The sequence below is a fragment of the Haliaeetus albicilla genome, chromosome 8 (genome assembly GCF_947461875.1).
Source record: "Haliaeetus albicilla chromosome 8, bHalAlb1.1, whole genome shotgun sequence".
Lineage (NCBI taxonomy): Eukaryota > Metazoa > Chordata > Aves > Accipitriformes > Accipitridae > Haliaeetus > Haliaeetus albicilla.
In genome coordinates this window covers 43,369,590-43,393,408 of record NC_091490.1, presented here as the reverse complement: position 1 = coordinate 43,393,408, position 23,819 = coordinate 43,369,590, and the positions used below count along the sequence as shown (strand labels likewise).

General features: G+C 45.2%; 1 protein-coding gene across 8 annotated transcripts in view; it reads right to left on the bottom strand.

Annotated features, from left to right (window-relative positions):
- GATAD2A (GATA zinc finger domain containing 2A) overlaps nucleotides 1-23,819 on the bottom strand; it is a 68,247-nt gene that overhangs the window by 43,560 nt on the left and 868 nt on the right. The window contains exon 2 of one of the 8 annotated variants that reach the window (XM_069790481.1): nucleotides 5,713-5,812. The exons of 5 other annotated variants lie outside the window; for them this stretch is intronic. The gene's annotated coding sequence lies outside the window, so the exon portion shown is untranslated. Of the gene's footprint in view, nucleotides 1-5,712; nucleotides 5,813-10,373; nucleotides 10,533-23,819 lie in introns of those variants that run through there. 2 more of the 8 variants (XM_069790482.1, XM_069790480.1) reach the window with 2 other exon arrangements.

Sequence of the window (23,819 nt, the reverse complement as noted above, 5' to 3'; positions counted from 1 at the left end):
GTTACCCATCAGGTCTTAACTGACAGGATTCACATGCTTTTGTTCCCCAAGCCACTTCTATCACTTAAAGGTCCTGGCTGCTTGTTAAACCATCATCTTCAGGTTTAAAAACACTTTTTGGTAGCAAAAGGAATTAGTACATCCCTCTCTGGATACCTTTGCTAAAGGAAGGACAAGCAGCAGAGGAATCTTAAATACCTTCAACAGAAACTCATGGAATAAAGATTGCAGGTAACAAGTTTGGAGGTGTACTCTGCCTCCCAGATCCCAGCTTTCCTGCAGAGCAGAGAAGTATACAATCACAATCACAAAGTTTGCAATATTTATTTAAAGATGTCATGTAACAAGTTTACCTCCTTCAAAATTTAAGAATTCTAGAGCTTTTCCTGCCATAGAATACCTTACATATGTGTCATATACCAGACCACCCCCAAAGACACTGTGCTTTCCACCTCCTATTCTGTGTTACTGATTAATTTTGCTTCCTTTTTGACTGTTAATAAACTTTCCCACAAACAGTATCTGCAAAAATATATTAAGACCTATTGATATAATAATCAAGAAGTTCCTCGTGGTGATCCTCCTATTCGATCCTGCCAGCAGTAACAGTACCTACATATTAGCAATCTTTCATGAATTGCAAGACATTAATTTAGTGCTAGCCTTAACTGTAAGGGCTACCTGCTATCTTGGAGCATAACTTTAATGAAAATTAGAATTATGTGTAGCCAACCCGGATTAGTCTCGAGCTGAGCTTCTGAAAGTTATGCAAGGATTACTTTTCAAGTTTGATGGAGAATGTCATCTCCTTGCTGGGATCTTTCCTTTTGGAAGAAGCTATACCATGAGCCACAGTCTTCTTGCAGTATCATCTGCTTTCAGGAACAGGTATAGAAAAGCTGTTACAAATGTCATCTTCCTCCCCCCCCCCAACTGCAAAAGTGAATCTGAATTTTAAAAAGGCCTACGACATCAAATTCCTGTCACATTTATAGAGTTAATCAAGGCATTAAAGGCACACTTCTCCCTGGTGTATGCATGGCCCAGAAAGGAAGCATACTGCCCACAGAGCATCCTCAGCTCTTCGTGAGCACAACGCACAGATGGAGCAAAGCTTCACTGGATACCTTCCACAGATACCAAACAAAAGCAAGCAGCTTTACTACGAGGCAAGGGTTCTTCCACTACCAAAATAACTAAGCGCTTGCTTTCAAAGACTACATCTCAAGCCTTAAAAACAAACAAGCAAGCCAGCAGAAAGCAAAATTGGAAGTCCACACTCCAGAGCATCCTACAGAGCATAATCCTAGCACCATACCTGCAACTGGCACATATGTAATTTCACTATTTCACAATGAAAACCTGAAAATGTTAGATTTATATTGTGTACAAATCTCAATAGGTGGTTCAGCGTGTTTGTACATACCACAACACTAGGGACACATACACAACTGCAGTACCTAATTCTCTTGGAGACAGGATTTTCTAAGATCCTATTAAATATGAATGCCTTCAGTTTACTTCCTCTAATTCTTGCAAGCATTTCAAAGCTCGTGATCACATGGCTATTTCAGCAAATGAACATAGTGGGCATAGCTCACAGGCTATGGCAAGGAAGTTGCTCCTACTTACAGCAAAAGATAAATCAGCATTAGCATGAGATCCAATGATTCCATTTTCTGACTCATTTTAGTACCTGGAAAGTCTTCAGTATTTGTAGCATAAAACAGACTAAGAGAAAAGCCATTACTGACCATCTTCAGCAATACTTTTCCTATGAAACAGTCACAAAAGTGACTTTGCTGCTGCAATGAGGCTTGCCCTGTTTCAATGGCATCCCACACTGGTGCTGGGCTCCATTTAGTCCAGCCACGTTCTGGGCATTTACAAAACTGTTTTAAGAAAACCTGCTGCTAACACCTGTCTCAGCCATGGGGTAATTGTCTGGTGTGCAGGAGATGTAGTTTCAGCAGCCAACATTGACAAGAGTCTCTCCATCTAGATCAAGTTAGGAAACAAGAAACAAGTTAACCAGCATCACTCAATTGGAAGCATTCTATTGCATTTAAAAAAAAACAAGGAAAAAAAAAAAAAAGAAAAGCTTTCTTGAATGCCAACTCCTATTGTCTTATAGGTAGTAAAATTGGGTATTTATAACCTAAAGTGAATGAGACAGGTCATGTCAAAATCAATTTCAAGACTAACTGAAAACTCAATCAAGGCTTCATTTTTTTTTTTTTTCCATTGAAAAGCTACAAAATAAGACTTTGTTCCCTCAACTCCAGCAATCTGCCACTTCAATGCGAAGACCCCATCATAAACTCCTACTTATTTTGGATATTTAACAAAGAAGGGAAAAAACCCCAACAAACCAGACTGCCTTGAGATCAGCTCACTCTTAGCTACATACCTATGACCATGTTCATCTGGTCTCCCATCAAATATCATTAAAAAAAAGCCACCCTTTTGAGATGCCATCTAACATTCTTAGTTGTTCTTACCCACTTTTGTCAGAACTTTGAGTAACAACATTTACTGTTAAAGAATTAGTAATTATGATAAAAAGAGTTAGCGGAACCTCTTCAGGGCAGGCAAGGCAGAATATCTATTTCCATACTCTCTGCTGGAACTACCCACATTACTTACACAGTGAAACAGCGATGAGTTATTTTTCACTTCATGGTGTGCAAAAATAAGAATGTATCATACAGTCTCACTTGCTACTAGGTGTTTTAGAAACTTCTTCAGGTACCTGACTTGTAAAATATCCATTTATATTCAGCTGAAGATACTGGAAGTGGGGGGAGAGGGGGAGGAATGGTGTTTACTTCATGTCAGGGCTTATCTCCTGCCTTGGGGGAGTGCTCTTTTATAGGCTTCATTTTTTTTTTGTTCCCATCCCTCCAGCTCCCATTCACACAGCTGGAGTGAGGGTAACAAAAAGCACATATTGTTATGGATGACTGGAAGTGCAGTGGACTGCCTCCCAATTGTGGATCCATGCAGCTTGGGCTACTGGGTCCAGAGTGATTTGGGTATAACTTTTTAATTTACTTTGATTCGTGTTTATACAGGAATAAGCCCAAGTCAGAAGGTGACGCATAAGACACCAAAACCAGAAGACGAAGAGCTCACACACTGATCCCTTTCATGCTGCAGCAGAGTTCACTACAGGGCACCGCAAATTAGCAGGGAAACTGCATTCAAGTTATTAGTCACCTCATAATTGTTAAAGGAATTGGAGACCAACTCTTCTTCCAAACATGGCAGAAGTAAAGCCTTTCCGGCAGAGCTTTAACTTAATGCCAGATCATCTGGAATACCAAACTTGCCAACATCTCCAAAGAGGCAAGTCACAGCCAAACTACCTCACCTAGAGAGTCACCCAAAACCAGTCATGAAAACTCCTTTACTCTTGCAAACGCTGGTTTTTGGTTTTTTGGGGGTTTTTTTTTGGTTTGTTTTTCCTTTGGGAGAGAAAAAGGGGGGAGGGAGGCGAAAGAGCAGGAAAAGAAACAAAGAAGTAGGAGAATGAATAGAGGCTGAAATGCTTAACTCACTCTTAAGAGTAAAAAAAGTCAAACCCAGAATTCAGTAAGAATGAATACAGACAGAACAGACTGATATAAACTCAGAGATGTGCATGTTAAATAGCTCTCTGATACCTAAACAAGACTTGAAACTTCTGGAACGCTTTAACATTCCAATCATTTCCATGATACAGACCATTTGATATATTCTGCTTATTGTGAGCAGCACCTGACTGAGTCACAGAGGACTTCTAAATGGGAAAGGACCCCCATCAGGTCTGGGTCAGCGGATCAGTTTGTTTTGTGCACGAACCAGAAGTCAGAGTGAGGACTCAAGGAGTCCAGTCGATGCCCAAGGGCTCTCCAGGAAGGACAGCGGTGGGAGGAGAAACAGCCTTCCGAAATTGAGCCTTCTTAAAAATAAAAGACAAAATAAACATGCCTGATCACAAGCTTCCGCACGTCTTGGTTAAAGGCACACAGACTTGACCCTGCTGCCAGGAGAGACCCACCAGTTATAAGGGATGTAGAGGAAGAAATTCTGCAGAGCTCGAAAACTCACCCAACTTGTGCACGTCACCTACAAACACACAAAATCCTGAACATGAGAGTCAGGGGCGAACTCCCTGCTTCCCTCAGTCTAGGGTTTGCCAACTCCCCATTAGACACGTGACACTCCTTCCCCGTATTTGTCTGGCCTTCAGCATCTGTGGCTGGCTGTTAAATTTTACTCTCCTAGACCTTTCAAATGTTTGGATTTCCTAATACAACAAACTGGCATTGCAGATCATGAGGTAAACCTGACGACCCTTTTCGCCCTCCTTTCATCTTAAGTCCTACCAGCAATTCTCGTTTGAAAAACAAGATGGCATGGGTTAAACAATCTCAGAGATAAAAGCTAAAGAAGATGAAGACTAAACTAAAAGGAACCGTTGTTATAAGCCACGTTTTGCATCCTTCCTTTGTAACACACACTTATATCCATTTTGCAGATGGGATAACCAAGGCATAGAGAGGCTTAAGTGACTTACCCAAGGCAATATAAAACTTCTCCTCCACGGAGGACGGGGAGGCAAAGGTAATGGTGAGAACAAGCTACCACAGCACACAGGACATCAGCTGTCCCGAGCAGTGTGATTTCAAGATGCAATAACAGGGACAAACACCTGACATTGCCTACCCCACCTCCGAACTCCACTGGATCCAACAGCTCCGGCCAGACACCGACCCGCTGCTGACCAGCGCCATTCTGTGCTCAAGCTGCAGCGCTGAACTGAGTCAAACTCTACTGATAATAAAGACAAGGAGGAGAGAAAAGGGCATTGCTACAGCTGCACATAGCAAAGGTTTTCCACTTTCTGCCTTACCTCAGTATGTTGAAACAGCAATACATTCAAACATTTTTGCTTCAGAGTCAACACATCAAAAGCGGACAAAACTTTCTTGCTAAACCTTGATTTTCTCCCATACAATCCAAAGGGCCTAATCAGTTTTTTTTTTCTTTTTCCTTCCAAATGCCCTTGTCACTCCAAGAGAGTGAGCTGTGCTCATGAAGCAAGAGTCACGACGCTGCTTTCCAGCCTCCCTTGCACTAGAAAGAGAGGAGCATAGCGGACCACAGGTTAAAAAGCTCCAGCACAATGAAGAGGTGCTCTGTAATTAAGACATAGGAAAGCTGTACGGGACAATTCCTCCCTGCCCCGTGGAAGCCGCAGTCTCCCGAGGTGATGCCAAACAGGTCACACAGACACACACACAAACGCTCACAGGTAAACAGCAGCTGTTTACTGGTGCCCCGCTGGAGAGTCCCAAGACCTGACACACCAAGAAGTCAAATACCAAAGAACGCAATTAAAGGCAATGAAAGGTAGAAATGCCGGTACCTTCAGCAGTTGGGGAAGGAAGAGGAGAAGTGCTGAACAGCAAAAAGCCAACATAGGAAACCGCATATTAATAAACCTTAACCTTTGTTCTGTCCCTGTCCTACAATGCTTGCTTCGGGCAATTCACTCTCCTTTTCCCCACCTGACAATGGACATATGATTCATCTGACACTGAGGTTCACTGACGTACACAGGTCATTCAGACTGAGCAGTGCTAAGCATATAGAAAATATCACAAAGAAATTAATAACCTCAGAAATTCCAGGTGGTGCATAAGAAATAAAGCAAGAACCACTAACCTAGCGAGCGTCAACATATTCAACAGATGTCCAGTTCCCCAGGTGAAGGGATGCCACAGAAATGCAGAAACAAAAGGAGGGGGAAGAAGGCTAGAAAACCCTAAAAAAAAAAGGGATCCCAAGCAAGTCTTTACACCAATCAATCATAGTATGAATGCATAAGTAAGCACAATGTCTATATATAAGTGCCAAATTCTAGCTTGTTAAGTTTTAAGGGCACAAATCTAAAACAAGCAGCATCAGGGACAGCCTGATGAAACTATCAAGAACAGACTTTCAAAGAAGAACGCAACTGAAAGGCTGTCCTGGAGTTTTCTAGTCCATCAGTGGCACGTTTCTCTCTTAATTATTTTGTTTAATGCCAGGAGAAGAGGAAAGAGTGCTCAAGTACCATCCCCCCCCCCCCAATCAACAAAATATGCTAATTACATTGCACTTCACATACTGGTCTACAGACCGTGTGCTGTGATACCTCAAACATGAATAGCATTACACAAAAGCAAACGCTACTTCCCCAAGTCTAAAAATAAGTCTACCATATTTTCAGATACCACAGTCTCCTGGAACATTTGGAGGGGGGAAAAAACCCAAACGTACTACACAGTTCTACGTTACTTAAATTATTATTGAAAGAGATACAAATTGTAAGTCAAGAAGTGCCTGGAACAGGGCTGTACTGTTGGTCATTCTAAGAGGAGGAATATTAAAAAACCCCTCCACAGCACAGTTCATTTTTCCTTTTATTTTTTAACGAGAGCTCAGCATGTGTACTTTAATTCAGAAGGGGAATGCACACACTGCCTGTTTTCTTTCCAACTTTTTTGTTGTGACCTATTTGAGCAGTACCTATACTCAGGATAAAAGCCGGTACCTGCACAGGTACGTTATCACACACATGAACTCTGTACAGAGCACACAACTTCCTACCTCACAAGACACATAAAAGGGAGACACCGTGCTTTGTGAAACACGAGCAAAATAAGCACACAACTACTCCCCCCAGAATATGGCAGTAAGAAACCAAAGTATTAAAGCCTGGGGAAGAGCTCACAGTTCATACGTGCACAGTAAGTATCAAAAACAAAAAAAAAAAAGTTCTGATGCCCAAAGATTTGAAATTTTAAATGCCTAAGTACACTTAATACCTACTATCAGCAAGTAACATCTAAATACTGCATGTAGAAGTTTATGGTTCAAAACATTCTAAATTTAGTCATCAAAACAGCATTTTCCACACAAAGTTACACATAAAGCAAGTGCTCCATCAAAGCAGAAAACCTGAGCTTTGCTGACCACTACAGCACCTTGTCGATTCCGTCCTTCCCCATTTCTCGTACCAACGACTTTTCGTTGGTTGGTGACCAGCCAGGGATTTCACAACACGGACACTGTTTCAAGAGGTACCACTGAAAACGTAAGATGATCTGAAACGTAGCCTCATCACATCTGAATGAATTTTAGACTTCATTTTTAAAATACTTCCAGCACTATCCGAAAGATGTCAGAAGTTGACTTCCTTTATCCCAAGCATCATTCCTTCTTCTTCCTTCCTTAAAGTAGCATAGCAGGAGTGATTCCGTAAGAAAGTAAGAATGCTTATAGCCCATACAGATGGGTAGGGCTAACGAAGAGCACACCCAGAAATAGAAGTGTAAGACCATAAGACAGTAAGCCCAGAGTTCCTTCCACAGTTATAGTTCCTTTAACAGCACAGGGATAATTCCAGTTCAAACCTGAGGCTGTGTGGAGAGATCCCTGAAAGGGCCAAACGTACCTATGTACGTGTGCTGCTGTCTGGCTGAAAAAGCGATCCAAATCCTTCATCTTGCCTTGCATAAGCCTCACAAACATCACACAATACACCAGCACTGTCTGAATCTGAACCAATGATTTTAAACAGCTCCACATATGACTACCGGCCTGTAATTACTACAAAAAAGTCGTAACGCAGCTATATTAAGTTACAGTATTAGCATACTGACACTGCATCATATGCCAACAGTGTTGCATCATCACCCATTGATGCAACCTCATGACTATGTAACGCTGTTAGGGATGGTATTAGCTACTCCTCTGTGCTTCACCTCTGAGGGAAAAGAAATAGATTCGGCTACTTCCATCCTGCTCCACTGCTGGATACCGAGTGACCACAGAGATACAGCTGTCTCTCTCCCAGTGAAACTCAGCAAGGCGGTTTTTACTGCAAGCACAGAACTCTGTCCTTTTTACACTCACACGAAGTTCAGCCAGAGCATGCTAACTGGCAATATATTTGCTCTTTTTCCAAGTAAAAGTTAGAAGAGCATCAGCCTGTTGCTTACCTACACACAATGCATAAAGAGGTGAGCTTTTACAGCCTCAATGTCACATGCCAAGCTGCGCAGCCCTCCTCATTTTCAAAACCAGATAGTTGGGGGGAAGAAAAAAAACAAACTAAACAGTCCCCAGCCCTGAAACCAGTGTCTTTTGTGATCCTATCCGAGATACTTAACCACAGAGCCTCGCTGCCTCCAGGATATCACACCCTTTTTTTTTCTGTCCAGAGCTTGACAATCCAGGCGCACTGAAGGCTATGCCAGCAGCGAGTAATGGAGCGTGATGTACAGGAATACGCCGTTCCGTACGTGTCGCAATCTCAGATGGCTGTGAGGTGGCACTCGGGGGTAACACACACACACCCCCGACAGCCAGCTCTGCCTCCCCACGTACAGCACGGTCCCTGCTTATAGCCCTCGGGGGCCTATCAGCCTCCCCATGGCCCAAATGCCAGCAGGCATCAGTGCGGTATCACTGCCACATCCCAGCAGGTACCATCCCAAGATCTGGTGGGACCGACCATTTGTCACCAGAGCCTGGCCCGCAGAGTGCACGTGTACAGCAACACAATGCCCAGAAAGCCACCACTCTGTACACAAAAAGCTTTCCACGTGCTACATATCCCTTGATTTCTTACTTTCCTCTGCCATCTCCTGCCTCTGGTCCCCAGCACCTCATCCTCTCCGCTAGCACATCTCTCACGCCCCTGCTTCTTCCTACCCACATCTCCTTCCACTTGAGACACTGGTCAATAGTTTGTCTGGAAGAAAGCAGGGTTTCGTTCTCTTCTCCCGCTGATGTATGGCAGCTTCCAGCCTACTGGCATGTCTCTTATTCCCAAAGGCCCCTCTTCGTTTCACTTCCTGTGTGACTGCCTCTACAAGCAGCTCTGCTACCTCTGCTTCCAGCTGCATTCACAGACGGGCAAGCAAGAGAGAAACATGAAAGTCAAACACCTGCAAAAGAAGCTGGAAAGGAGGATTAGGGCCATGCCTGCAAATTAGTGCTCCGTGACAGTCAATGCTCTATGCATCAGTTTAGGAACCTCTGTCCTGGGGAAGGGGGTTTACGGCACAAAGTATAAAAATAGAAGAGTGTGGGGCAGCCAGAAAAAAGACAAGTGAAAGTAAAACCTAAGACGTATAGAGAGCGTAAAATAAAAAAAAAGTAAGCAGATGCTCTAGAGAAGTGTGTGCATCCCGACTTGCGGGCTTCCCCGGCTTCGTCGTTCAAAAGCAGTAACCCATGCCGGACAGTTTTCAGTCACCGGCCCCCCCGCTCCTCCACAAACGAGAGCAGCGATTCCTGGACACTCGGGAACTCGCCGCGTTCATGCGCTTGGGCAGTGCCACTTCCCGAAGACCATCCCCACCGGGGCCAAATCCTGCCCGGCCCCTCCCGCAGTCACCGGGAACGTGCAGCAATGGAGAAAACCGGGGGCAGCTGGGCACGGCGCCCAGCGAGACCTTCACCCGCAAGCCCCCGCCGATCACCCCGTTACCGACACGACACCCGGGGGGAGGCGGCGGTTGCCTCGCACCCCCTCGGGGGTGGTGGGGGTGGGGGGTCGTGGAGGCACAGCCCGGTGCACCTTGAGCCGCAGGAAGGAAGGGCGGGCGGGGACTCTTATTGTGACACGGGCCGCAGCCCGGCCGCCAGCCGGGCCAGTGCCACGGCGGGGGCTGCCCGGGGCGGGGGCTGCCCGGGGCGGCCGCTCGCCCCCCCCCGCACCCCCCCCCCCCCCCCCTTGCCGCGGCCCCCGCGGGGCCGGTGCCCCCGGGTCGGCGGTGCCGCCCTGCGCGGGGGGCAACGGGGTCCGGGGCGCTCCCAGCCCCGCGCCGGCCCGAGCGGCGACGGAGGAGGAGGAGGAGGAGGAGGAAGAGGAAGCAGGCACGGCGGAAAGCTCGTAACAACTTTCCGAAACAAACGCCTCGCAGGCTGCCGTCCCAGCGCCGAACAAAAGCCGGCGGCGACCCGGGGCGCTCGGCCCCGGGCTCGGGGGGCGCGCCGCGCCGCCAAACTTTTCGTTTACCGGCGAGGATGCAGCCCGGGAGCCCCGCTGCCCCTCTGCTACCCGCCGCAGGCAGGGGCACGGACTCCTTCGCCGGCAGGCATTAATCAATCAGTCCGCCCGACGGCTGGAGCCCGGCGGCCGGAGAGCGGGACTTTGCACTTTTCCCGGCTTAGCGAGGGCTGCCCGCCGTCCCCGCACGGCCGGGCTCTCCCGGAACTTCCCCGGGAGCGCACACGCATCCCCCGCGGCCGCCTCCCGCAAATAACTCCGCCGCCGCCTCTCCCTCCCCAAGACAATAAACCCAACGAGAACTTTTCATCTGGGAACTCACACGCCGCGGCACCTCCCCGCCGGTCCCCGCGCATCCGGACTGCCGCCGGTCCCGCTCCCCGTCCGCCGGTTCGCTTCCCCCGCTCCTCGCCGCCCCCTTTTCCGCGCCGCCAGGGATCCCCGGCTAATCCTCTCCGCCGCGGCTCCCCTTGCCAAATAATGCGCTTCTCACACATGGAGTCGCGGCGTCACTCGGCGGAGCATGCGCGCGGCGGCCCCCGAAACACAGGGCGGCCCGTCCTGCGCCGCAGCGGCGGCGGCGGCTGGCGCGGCGCCGCGGGGACAGCGGCGGCGGCGGCAGGAGCAGCAGCAGCGGCCACACCGCGCCGCGCGGGGGCCCGGCGCCGCTTCCGGGCAATGGTGGAGCAGGTCTGTGACCCGGGGCACCATTGGCCGGAGGGGGTCGCGGCACATGGCAGGCGGGCGGGGATTGGTTGCGGCGCGGGCTGGGGGCGCCGCCGCGGGGTGCGCGGGTCCCGCCGCGGCGCCCGGGGCCACGTGGAGCGGCGGCGGTAGCGGTAGAAGCGGCGGCGGCGGCCCCGCCGCGGCCTCCGTGCCGGGCGGGTATTGTTCTCGGCGCGGCGCCGCCTCCCGGGCCGGGCGGAGGGGAGCTGCCGGGAGGCCCTGCGGTCCGGTCCGACGGCAGGACCTCCGCCGACGCGGATCGTTCTCGGGGCCGCTTATCTTTTTTCCTTCCTGAGCGTCTGCAGGCGCTGATGAAGGAAACGGATAGCGGCGCGCAGCTCCCGCGGCTGCCCGGGCTCGGCCGCTCCAGCCTGCTGAAGGATACCGCGGCAAAGAGCAGGACGACGGCTGCGGGAGCGAACCGAGGGGCAGATCGCGTATTCCGGGCAGGGCTACCGATACTCGGAGGCCTTGCTAGCGAGTGCGGACGGGCGGCGGGGAGGCACGGACTCGGCTCGTTTCTGAAATCTGTCTTGAAGACAGTAAAGTCTGATTGAGACGGTCTGAGCTTCACAGGTTCGGGAGAGAGACGCTCTAAGCAGCCAACGCTAGAAATAGCTATTTTCTTACACCGGAGAGCCTCAGGGTAGCTCCTACCAGTGCTGCCGACAGCTCACAGTGGGTCAGCGAGTAGCAGAAAGCAGCCTGAAAATATCTGGAAATACTCAGAAACCCAACTCTTAGCCGTGGCGTGCACGAGGAGCGCGACTCCCGAGGCGCAGACCAAACCCGAGGGCACGAGGCAGCGCAGCGAGCCCTGCGACCTCCCTGGCACGGAGGGCAGAGCTGCCGGTGGGATGGGAGAGCAGCATTTGTGGAGTAGTCCTGCTCTCCTGTCCATCTTCTTGTAGGAATACTTTAGAAGGGCTTTCTGAAGCCATGTTCACCAGATCTTAAATCCAGCAGGTAACTTATTTGAGACCAAATTAATAGCAGAAGAAAGTCTGAACTGTTTGGGGTTTTTTATTACCAATCCCTTTAACACACTTTCCTGATCTCTGGTGTGGTTTTCCAACTAACTGCCGTTTTTCTCCTGTCCTTCAGCAGAGGCAGCTCATTGAACGCTGTTCTCACCCTCGTATTTCTTTGGTCTGTTAAGTATTCTCACTGGGCTGTAATCCCTGTGCAGGTCTGCCTAAGGGCGGGGGGGTGGTATATGAATAACCTTTCCAAGTTAACAAAAGATCCAAATTCTTCTAGATTTTGTGTAGCGGACTAACGCCAACGAGCCTTAAGACCTCCAGTTTGCCACATTTCTGGAGACAGGTTATGTTTTGGATGTGGTCTGTTGGCTCCTAAGCCACCAGCCTGACTACATCCTCTTCACTCAGCCCAGTAAGTCAGTCTCAGGTTAATAATTTTCACTAGGGCCATACCCCGTACTTCAGGGTCCTCCTTCCTCCCTAAGAGGAGGAAGCTTCTGGCTCCTGCAGTCATATTTCTGACACATTTTCTAAAACCTAGCTGAAGCACTGAAGTTAAAAACGGGAGGGATGTCACAAGGAGTTAGGGAAGAAAGTTACCCCAAAATCAATATTCTGCCCGACCTGGTGTGCAAATGCTCCCCGACGACACGCTTCCAAGCGCGATACTTATTAAAAGCGATTTAGAAGCAGAATAATTAGCGATGGTTGTTTGGGTTTTTTTTCTCACGTTTTGATTGCTTAATTCTGAGGATGAAAGTTACTTTATACGTCCTGTGAAAAGACAGGGGCCCTCTTCTGCCTTTTTGTGGGTTACATCCCCTAATCATACCCCGTATTCAAGCACAAAGGATTTCCAACAGTGACGGCTCACTCGTCTGCACCATTACTTTGCCTCCCAGTCAGCACATCATCCAGAGTCTTGCCTATTAATTTTTTTACATTAAAAATGACAGACAACCCCTTGTCAAAGACTGCAGGTGCCCTCTCAAAGAAATGCAGAGGGAGAGCTGGCATAGGAAGGGAAGGCCACGTCGTCACCACGATGGCTAGCGTGTTCTCCGCCTTCCCACTGGAAGCCAGCAGTGGGACCAAGCGGCAAACCTCCCTCCAGGCCCTTTTCACAAGAAGACTACCAGGGAAAATTCAGTTTTAGCTGTTACGGGGCAGGTAACCGTAAGCCTAGAAAACCAAACCAACCCATCTACAGTCCCTCAAACATGATGCACAGAAATACTACCACAGACTGAAGAGAATGCTTTTTTCTGTTTCATCAGCTTACTGAAAACATCCAAGTGAGTGATTATTTAGTAATTACTTTAGAACTGTGTGTGGTTTAAGACCAGTGACTGATTTTTTTATTTTTTAATAAAGACTGGCTTCTCTCTGAGGGCACAGTTCAAATTTTAGCAACAAGATCTTGCTGGGGGATGGTCCAGGTGTAGCATCAAGAGGGACTGAGTCACCTGGAAGGCGTAATTGCTTAATAGAGACACAAGCCGATGTTATTCAATCACAATCATCTGTGGCAAGTCAGTGGCTCTATCAGCAAGAGAAACACTGATACCACAGAATTGTTTATTCCTAGAAATACATATGTGCCGTGAAGTAACTTGTTCACAACATGTTTATGTCAACTGCTGAAGTGAAACTAGTCCTAAGCTGCTTGCAGGAGGAAAGTTCCATGAAACCGCAGCAAATTAAGGAAAAAAGCTAATTAATCTACCTGTATCTGTCAGGCTTTGAAAGAGTTGGGATTTGGGGAGGAATTCTGTGGGTATGTTCCATCTTGTGTTCAGAAAGAAAATGAAACTGACACTACTTCAGTCCAAACAAGGCAAACCCGACATCTGAAACAGTAATTAATAAATGGTATCCCTGTTTTAATATATATACATCTTTGCCAGGTAGAGAGTATTTGCCAGTATTTAAAATAGCACCTAAAATTTTCACAGCCAAGTGTCAGTGCACCCTTAATCTGAATATACTCTTTTTTGGGACTCTGTACCTTCTAACTAAATACTTGGGTGCTACACATCACCATATTACACCTTTATTAAAATAGGCAACATTATATTATTAACATTATTGGATTTTAATCTGAATTAAATACATTTAAATTAAAATCCAATAGTTCAAAATTAGAGAAGCTATTTATGTAAGCAAACAGCTATACTTTTGCAGATCTTTTCCTTGTTATGAATCAGACGGTGCACAGTAAGTAAAGCAATACCAGAACAGTATTACCTCACCATTTCTTACCTGGGCCTTAACTAAAGCTACTCAATTAAGCACAAAGCAGAGCACCGTCCCTGCGGTGGCCAAATGGGAGAAGAAAAGCTGGAATTCAGCTGGCTGTCTTGGGTGTGTCACTAAGGTGACACTGTTCAGCGGAGGGCATCAGCTGCATGGTGCTAATGACACTCCCTGGTGCCTTGGTGCCTGGACTGGCTCTGCCTGGGTGGCTCCGGAGGGAAGCTGTCCCCATCAGCCTTTGCGCAGCAGGCACCCACTTCGTTTGTTTGTATCAGTCTTTTCCATTTTTGTAAAGGTGTATTACAGAGATCCAACCTAGCAAATTGCCTTGAATACTTACTTGCGCATGATTTTCATTTAAGAATGTGGCATAAACCCAGAAAGCTGCGTAAATATTTGTTCCGATAACCAAAACTGATGTTACGTAGTCTAGATTCTACTTTAAAGCTGAACATCTCACCACAGAAGCAAAATTTTGCTGGAGCCACAAAGTCCAACTATAAATTTCTTCCTCCAGAGTATTTCCCGCATTCCAAATGTGAAGTCCATAGATAATATGGATCAAATACTTCATCCTTTCTGTATATTTTAATACTACACGATCTACACTCTTCATAAAAATACCACCAATATAGCATACACTAGGACATTAATTTTGTTGCAACAATAGCAGAATTTGGTATTGGGATGTGAGAAAAAAAACCCAGCAATTTAGGCAAAATTCACAAGTGTCCCTAAAGGAAGAATGAAAAATTAGATTAAGCCTTTTCTCAATGCACATGAATGTAGGTCAAAGAACAAGAAGTAAAGCTCAAGCCAGATCTGGTAGACTTGGTCATCCTCCTGCAACCAACAGCAGATGTCAGAGGTAAGACGCATGGGAACATGCTAATATTGGCATACTAAACAGGCTAAACAAGTTCTTAAACTCAATAGCCGATATGTGTTTTAGTAAAGGTAGAGACTCTAAAGTCACTTGATGGTCTTAGAGGACCAAGAAATCAGGAGCACAGATATTTCTGAAAGCTGCTTCAGATCAGCGTCTGTATGGGTCATGTTCACCCAATTTCCGCTGTTCAGAAGATAAGCTAGGGGCTACTGCTGTGTTGACCTGGAGTCTGACACTGCAATCCTCTATTTTTTTAAAAAAATCATACCCCAGCACCTTGTCAAAGATGGTGGTTTTTTTAATCTTTTACTCCGCTGCCTATGAGTTTGAAATTAACAGACTACATCCTTAAATAGTTAAAAGGATAAAACTGTAAGCATGCTGCAATAGTGCTCAGAATCTTAAGAATACAATTTTAAGATGGCTTACGCTAAGGATGAAAGGAATTCCACAGGCTTGAGACCAAGAGATGGTCCTTTACTTATTTTCTGGTGAAACTATTTTCATGCAAGTGGAAGTTGCAGCTCCCACCAGCTGCTCGAGACAGAATTTCTGCTAAGTAGTTCAGGAATAGCATGAGATGGTAAACTGGTGCTTTTTGACAAGAAGACTCAGGCACTTCAGGGTCACTATATAATCTGTACTGCCAGGTCTGTTTGCCTGTCTCCCACCCACTGGGAGTAACACTTAAATGTGAAACGTTTTCTGCAGCAAAGCAGGACATGAGATTGGAAACAGTCAAAATTCCATGATCTAAACAGTGAGGTGAATGACCCTAAATAGAAATGAAAATTAATCTTTCTGGAACTGAAAGACATTAAAGATCTGTAAGTTACTGAGGAAATGGGGAAAGCAGCAGACGTATGTAAATACTGCTTGGCCCAAGATGGTGCCTTCAGTGTGATATTATCTGACCTTGTCTCTAATAAGCACTTTTATGGTTGGAAGAGGATACATTAGGAGCTTTGCTCCAATTCAACAAGCGCTTCATGGACTATTGATTTTGCTCGGAAGTGGGAGAGAACAAAGTTCACCCAGCATTGCTGTTATTTAAAGATCTGCCAAAGAACATCTCAACCTCCTGAAACGAAAACTGGTCCACCACAGATTGTCTCAGATCACTTCAGTTCATCTTGTGATCTGCAACTTCGGACACAAATGTTTTGCTGGCAAACAGTGAGTCAGACCCACAGAGCCATTACTTGAGGGAATGGCTGTAAACAAGCACCTCTTGCTTTGTTTACTGATCATTGTCACGTGGCTCATCAGTAATTGTGCCTAATTAAAAGAAGAATTATCTAGTTGCAGAAAACTCTACAGAGTTCCTGTATAATTGGACTTTCTGTAAGTTTTAACCGCCACAAACAGTCCTATGAGAAGCAGGAGCTCAAATCAGTGGGTGCACACCTAGAAAAAGACCTCAGGCTCCCTTCCTGCTGATTTTATCAATCACTGAATATTCCCAAGAATCTTTTTCATCTGGACCTGCCAGCCTATTTTTAACTCTCACATCTGCAGCCTGTAAGTGCGATACACCAAAAGAAAACCAGGGCCCTCATGAACCTCACTGTTTTCATCATTTTGTGCCAGAGATAAGGCTTGGCCTGTGAGTCTCTTCTCTAGCGTGGAATCCTTTTCCAGAACAGACTATGGGATACTCGGCACTGGGGGAATCTGCTTACGAGAAGTCTGCCAACCAGCAGCAGCTTGTTCTGCATCAGCTGGACTGCTGATCACTTAACACTGTCCTTTTTAAATGAAAACAGGGTTGTGCCACGGTCCACGTATGCAATCAGATGATTTTATTATTATCTGCTAATTTCCTCTCATCTTACACACACGCACACTGCATTTTGCCGCCTCTAACTGGTAAGCTTCTCAGGGTGGGGGCACTCTGAGTGCTGCAGGACCGCTGTGCTATTAAACTGTGTAATTTTAAACATGAACTGCTTCCCGAGTGCAGTAACGAACACTTCCAGTTGTGTATAATTTTTTGTTGACTCCTGATTAAAAAAATATTTAAATTACTAATTCACACTAGTATCTGTGTCCATATACGCTGAAACCCTAAGCAGCAAAGGCGGGAGAAAAGAGAGCTGACGCACCACAGTTGTTATGAAGTACTCTTAGAATTAAAACGTGTTCGGCATTTCCTCTGGCGTGGAGAGTGTTTTGGTCCTTACTGCCCTCCAAATTAGAGGTAATGGGGGAAATATAAATATGACCTCAATAATGAATAGTTTTTACCAATTGTGGAAGAGAAGCGACCAAAAGCTCTATTTGTAGCTACCCCGTTTTTTAGAAAACCAGCTTCTATCCTTGAGGGGACCAGTTAGGCTGCCTGGTATACTTTGGGCTGAAATGGTTTCTTTCTCAAGAAGATTAAGCAGCAGATCTGAAAGTCGTACAGTATTGTAGATGCCATGATTAAAACTACCCTCTCTCTCTCTGACACATGTGAGATGCCCCTGCACAGGGCTGCGGTGCCGTTTTCAGGAACTGTACCAAAGATTTTGATTTTGAAAGCCAGATTGTGCTGTTCAGCCAAGTTGTGAATTTTCAGGTTATCAAACTTAAAACTGAAAGGGTTCAAAAGTATTTTCAAGTAGGATTTGTGTTTATCTGCCAAAATGTCCTGGAAATTGCAGGAGGTGGTTGTTACTGACTCCAGGTTGTCATTGTTAATAATACATCGTTATTAATCAGATTTGAACAAGCCCCCAGTCGGTGTTTACCAGTTGGCAAACTGGACACAGAAAAGCCTGATTCAGGAAGGATTTGTTTTTACAGTTCAGACCCTGCAAACTAAGGGTTTCAGAGCGTGTAGGGAATGTCTTTCACAAGGTAAACGGGTTTGTAGTTGCAGCCTGAAGAACTCCACCTAAATTCCACAGCTGTATTTGAGCAATTCCCAGTAGTTTATTCTCTCAATCCAGCATCAGACTAGATTCCTAACGGAGATTAATGCTCACACAATCAGATATCTGTCTCTGTGGATGCCATGACATCGACAGTTCTCTGTGGTTTAACAGACAAGTTCTGACTAAAGATCCTTAAGGATGGGGTAACTGAGAAATAAAGAGTTGATGGTGATACGGTTTTGATGAAAATGGGTACGAGATCCTCCAAAACATTGTCAGGTTACTCTTCCTTTAGATTTATTTAAATATGCAGATAGGCAAAAGATTCATCCTCTCCCTGTTGCTAAAACCCATACTGTGTATGAACACTGAGGCTAGTTGTGTATAAAATCATCTTTTAACTGAATTAGCTTCAGGTTTAACTTCTTTTTTTACTGCAAGTAAAGCCCTTCTCACCCCAAAGAGTGGGACTACTGGTTGGCTACAGACAAAAGCATCGAGCGAGGTGATCAGCATGAGAGGTTGAATTTCAGACTGTGATTAACCTTAGCACACCGATTATCTCCAGGACCAAAATCAAGGTAGCCTTGGAGGTAGCCAGGCAGAGAACTGAAATAAAATGCAGAAATCTTGCAACAGAGAAGAAGTGAACTTAGTACAATCCTGGTTTAAAAGGGACTGCAATAAAAGGTAGATAAAGAGCAAAAAGTAGGAACTTGGAGCAAAACACATGCAGAATACTGTGCCTTCAATAAAACTGAGCATTCTACTTAGAGCTGTGAAAGGGAGTGCCCAGTTGTTCCTGGTTTCTCAAGGCATCCACCCAGAGATCAGCATTGCATTGAAACTTGCATTGCATCCAAAGACAACTGTGCAATTTCGCTTCAAAATCATCTCCTTGATTATAATTAAATTTATTAAAATCATGTAGCATGTCAAGCAAGTTATCTGTACCTCTCGAACAACTTTCTTTTAAACTTTCATTGGTGAATGAAAGTGTGACAGTTCAACATGACCTCAGTTTGCTGTAACTCATGTTGTTATTTGTAAAAGATGAATACTCTGAGTCCTTTGTTACCTGTAATTCTCAAGGACTTGACTGTGTTATTTGTAAGATGCCAGCAGAGCCTTGCCATAAAGTTAGGTTACAAGCAATCACGGGCACATTGATGTAAAGCCGAAGGTCTGAGAAAGCACAGCCAGGTTTTACTGATCTAAATAAAGTCGACTAGGCAGATTGTTATTGGAATACGTTGCGTTTTGAAAACCTCTGTAGTTTCACAAGGATTGTAAGAGTCTTATACCATGTTTACTGTAAGCATTTATTAACATTGTTCCTTGTGGTAATAAGATGTTTATTATCAGCACATAAAAAACGCCAGTCTTTTCCCCTAACCGACTGCTAATTCTAACTTCAGTTCTATGAAGTTGCCTTTCTTCCCCCAACAGCACTATACTAGGTCAGTTCCATAACCTGCTTTCCTGCTGAAAAGCAAGGCTTATAAATTAGATTCATTTCTAAATTTAGGATTGATGGGATCAGTCATGACTGGTCTTATTTCTTCAGGCAGATTTCAAGGGAAAAGTATTCATAAAGCAACTACCGCTTCTTGCTTACAGTTTATGGAAGTCCTAAACTATAAATCTCAGCGCATTCATTGCGTTAGTTGCTGAGACCACCTTCAGAGAATTAACATAGAGCTTTTATTGGAAGACCAAGATTAGGGGGTTTTCTTCTTCCAAAATAATCTTCTATTTTAATAGTACTTCACAAATTGCGTATGTGGTGTCCCCTAGTCTTTATGTTAGAAAATACAGGCTGTCCAATAGGAACAAGAATCAGTTGAGGAAGAAGAGAAGAACACTTAGTTGTGCCAACGGGCAGACTTTGGTAAGCTGTTTTCCAATCCGAAATCTGTCCTGGACAATAAATCCAAATACTTCCACTGAGAAAAGGCAGTGGGGGAGATCCCTCACAGCCATCAGATACTGCTACTGGTTACATCAGACACTGCTACTGGTTACGTGCCGCTCCCAATGCACTGCTAAGAGATGGCTCTCAGGGAGAAAATCACATCTGTGTCACCAAAAGCTGAAGCACCCTTTGTTTTCCTTTGAAGAGGAGGCTGGTCCTCCATCACCACTTACCGAGCCTTGCTCTGGGTCTGCCGGGTGCAGAGGCACACGCAACCAAGAGGGAAGAGAGAGAGTGCCACAGAACCGCATTCCACGGTTTCAGTGCTCTAATGAATAATCATATACTTTTTTAATAACTGCAAAAAAAGGACAGCCCAATTCTTATCATCAGGCTCCCTGGAGATTTGACATCCTTGGCATTGTATCCTAAAAGGAAGGAAGTTTCTCACTTCCCTAGCTATTTCAGTTATATAAATCAATTGTTGAAGGATAGTTTAACTGGTCTGCGCATCGGAACCAAGGCAAGTGCACTTGGGCTCAGATGCTCTTTAGAGATACTTATTTATAAATTAAAAATAAAATGTTTTGTAATTTATCAGTAATTATATGCATGTACATTGAAAAAATGGTGAAATCTAATAGCTAGGAAAAAAGACTGCCTGATTTTATACTGGCAGTCATGATGCCAAGTCTGTTTGTTCCCCGACTGTGAAGCTGTTTGGTCGGGGTCCTCTGGACACAAAGCCCAGATACTCTCACCAAATACCAACAACCAACCTCCTCTCATTTTCTCCAGCCTCCTTGGAACATCCATGTTGTACCAGCCGGGCAAGTGGGTTCAGTTGCATAAACTTAAAGGAGACTATTAGTAGGGGCAGTGGATTAGAAGATGGAGTTTTCTGGCAAAGAGAAAGTTGCACCACAGGCTGCAAAAACAACAATAAAAAGATGGAAAAATCCTGAGAATACCTCTGGTAGCTCCATGAGCGTAAGGCCACTGCTTTACTATGCCAGGCAACCAAAAATCAAACGCTGCAGGTACTGTTGCAATATTTCAGCTTGGCACTAACACCCTGATTATTCACTTGCAGCAAGGTATAGATCTGTCCTAAGCCACGGAAGCTAAAGGGTGAACTGATGTCACAGCTGACATAATGAACCTGTTGTAAAATGAAACTATGATAAAGACACAATAGCTCATACACATCCATGTACCTGTTTCTAGGGAAATTGTGTTTTCCAGAGTATCCTTCACAGCCAGCATTCATTTGCTTATTTTGCAAATCTAAAAACCTATTTGATTAAAAGTAACGACTCAAGTGAAAAGGCAGGGAGGATTCAGTCATACAGTAGTGGTTCTCATCCTCCTCTCCATGCTGATTTTAAGCTTCCCCTTCTAACTCTGCTGAAGACCCAGAGAGTAGTATTTTCTCCTGTGCTTAAGATGGGTCAATGGATTTGGTTGATGCGACCTATTTGTCTGGGGTAAAAATATTTATTATCCTATTCTGAAAGTAACTTAGGGCATCTCTACAGGTAACCAACCAAACAGGTAAGACCGCTGGCCTCTGGAGATACTCTCCGATGCTCTTCAATGGCCAGCCTGCCTGTATGTACATAGTATGGCAGCTCAAATGCCATCAGTTTTCAGACCTGGGCTACTAACCACACTGGTAAGTATTAAAAAAATACACACGCCAGTTTGCTCCAAAGAAAAGGGAATTAGTCAGCAAAAGGGGTAGTCTTATAGTGTGTCTTCTCTCATTGTTCTTTGGCTGCAACATCCATTGATATTTTTGGTTGCACACCAAAACTGTGAAACTAGGTACTCTTGAGTCAGCCCAGAAACATAGGTGAGATTGAACCCCAGCATTCTGCAAGGAACAGAGGACCAACCAGCAAGCCAGAACAGGTAAATACTTTTCACATATCTTCCTGAAGAGTTTTCTTCTGAGCAAGAATGCCATGGAGATATTTCAGACTATGGCTATGGCTCACTGATACTGCTCAGTTCCTGAAGTGGAAATGTGTATGTCAAGGGATGCAAGTGGTCCAAAAGTTTTGAAAACTGTAATTTGTAATTCACTGTTCCAGTTCATTCCAGCCTTAGCAGTGAAAAAGCTCCGAGTCCTCATTCCACAGCATTACACTACTACGAGACATTTTAGGGTTGTCTCTCCTGTTCCCTCAGGAGTGCTGCTAAAAATGTGGCTGTGACCCACTGAGTAAGTTGCCACCATTACTTTTAAATTCCCCACCTGCCTTTGGGAAACTGTGACAACACGTAAGCCAGTTTCTCTAGGGACTCAACAGACTCCCTAAATTCAAGCTGAAGATACCGGGCTGGAAAGCAGTCGATCTCCCTTTGGCCCAAACAGCTGAACTCTTACCAAGATAAAAGACCTAAATCTAGCAATGGCCTTTTATTTTTCGCTGCAGTAAGGTGAACGTTCAGCGGTTCTGCCTCTTATACACAATCCTTGAAGCACTCAAGTCTGCCATGATAGAAACTGGGTAATTAACTTTGGATGAAAGCTAATTCACATTCTTCAAGTAGCTTTCGAAAGCAAAGCTAGTGTGTTTGTGTACTTTTTTAAACAAATTTTTTTTTTGTAGTCCCCAACTCGTTGCTTACAGACAAGTTTCTTCCTGCAAGACCCTCTGAAATTGCTCATGGCAACAGGAAATTAAAATGTTTAAAATGAAGCCAACTGGGAGAACATGAAATAGCCTGCAGCATTTTTCTTGCTTCAGATAGTAGCCCATTGGACAGCAGGATTTAGGGGCCACTGGTACACAGGCGTAATTTCAGCTGTATTTGTGTGGTAACATCATCTGTTCTACTCTCTGGAAGACTTAGTCACTGTTTGAACAGTATGCATACTCAGGTTCATGTAAGAGATGTCATTAAACTCCTGAGAAAGTCTGAAAAAAAAAGAAGTCATCTGTACCATTGAGATTAGAAGAAAAGCTCAATCTACAGCTTAGAAGAAGACTGCCCGCTAAAAACACGTTTTCTTTCTTAAAACTTCGTGCTTGGTACAGTCATGAAAAATACTGAAGTATTTCACAGAATTTTCTTTGCATTTAATAGTGCTTTGTACTCAGCTAGTTCAAATAAGTATTTGTACCACCGATTTCTAAGTTGTTTAGGAGTTACATTTATAAGGGTCCTTCTCAAGTTAAGGCAAAAAGAAAAGCTTTTTCTTCCCTTACACTTTTTTGCTGTTTGGAATTTGCTCCTAAAATGCTGTGAAAAGTCAAGATTTGTAAAGTTAGTTACTTCTAAATACTTAAAACTGACAATATTCTTTTACCTATAGCAACTGCCACAGAGTACGCAGCTCGTACGTATACTCCCTTACACTCTCTCTAGCTTTTCACCACACTTATCACAAAGACGGGGAAAAAAGTGGAAGACAGATAGAAAATTAATAATTAATTAGATTTTTAAGAAGCCCTCTAGATATGTTCTGTGAAACATGGCAGATAGCTGGGGGTGAGGAGAAGGTGGTAGACCACAGACAGGATATAACTTTATTTTGAATAGAGCTTGTCTTGCGTACAAACTAAATCCCCCCCCAAAGTAGTACAGAGATAAAACACCGCCAGAAAAAGAAAGCGATCGAGGCAAACGCAATAGTCGTGTTTTCAAATTCGGGAAAATGAGCCTGGTTCTCAATCTTTGCGCACATAACCTCCACACATCTAGACACAGGGGTATAAGGACTCCTCTTTGGCATCAGCCCCACAAAACACCTCCATCTTAAGTCCTGTCGTGAATTCAACCCATCTGGCACTCTCCAGCAAGCAACCAGTTTTTTTGTTCCTGCTTAGCAGGTCCCCTCCGTAAGTGGCCTCACCCTGCCTGCATTCACCCTTTCTTCCCAGGGACGCCTCATCCATGGCAGACCCTCGGTTTTTTGCTGCCCCGTGACAGAACTTTGTCCATTTCTGGAGTACCACTTTCTCTTGCAGTGGACGTCTTGTTCCCCCTGAAGCACGCACCACTGAGGCTTCTCTCAGGAGTCCTGGTACCTTCATTACCAAAAAAGCTGCCCTCCGTTCCTAGCAGCACCCTTCCCTCGCCAGCCGCCGGCCTCTCCCCCCGGCATGCCCCCTTCCCCGCCTGCTCC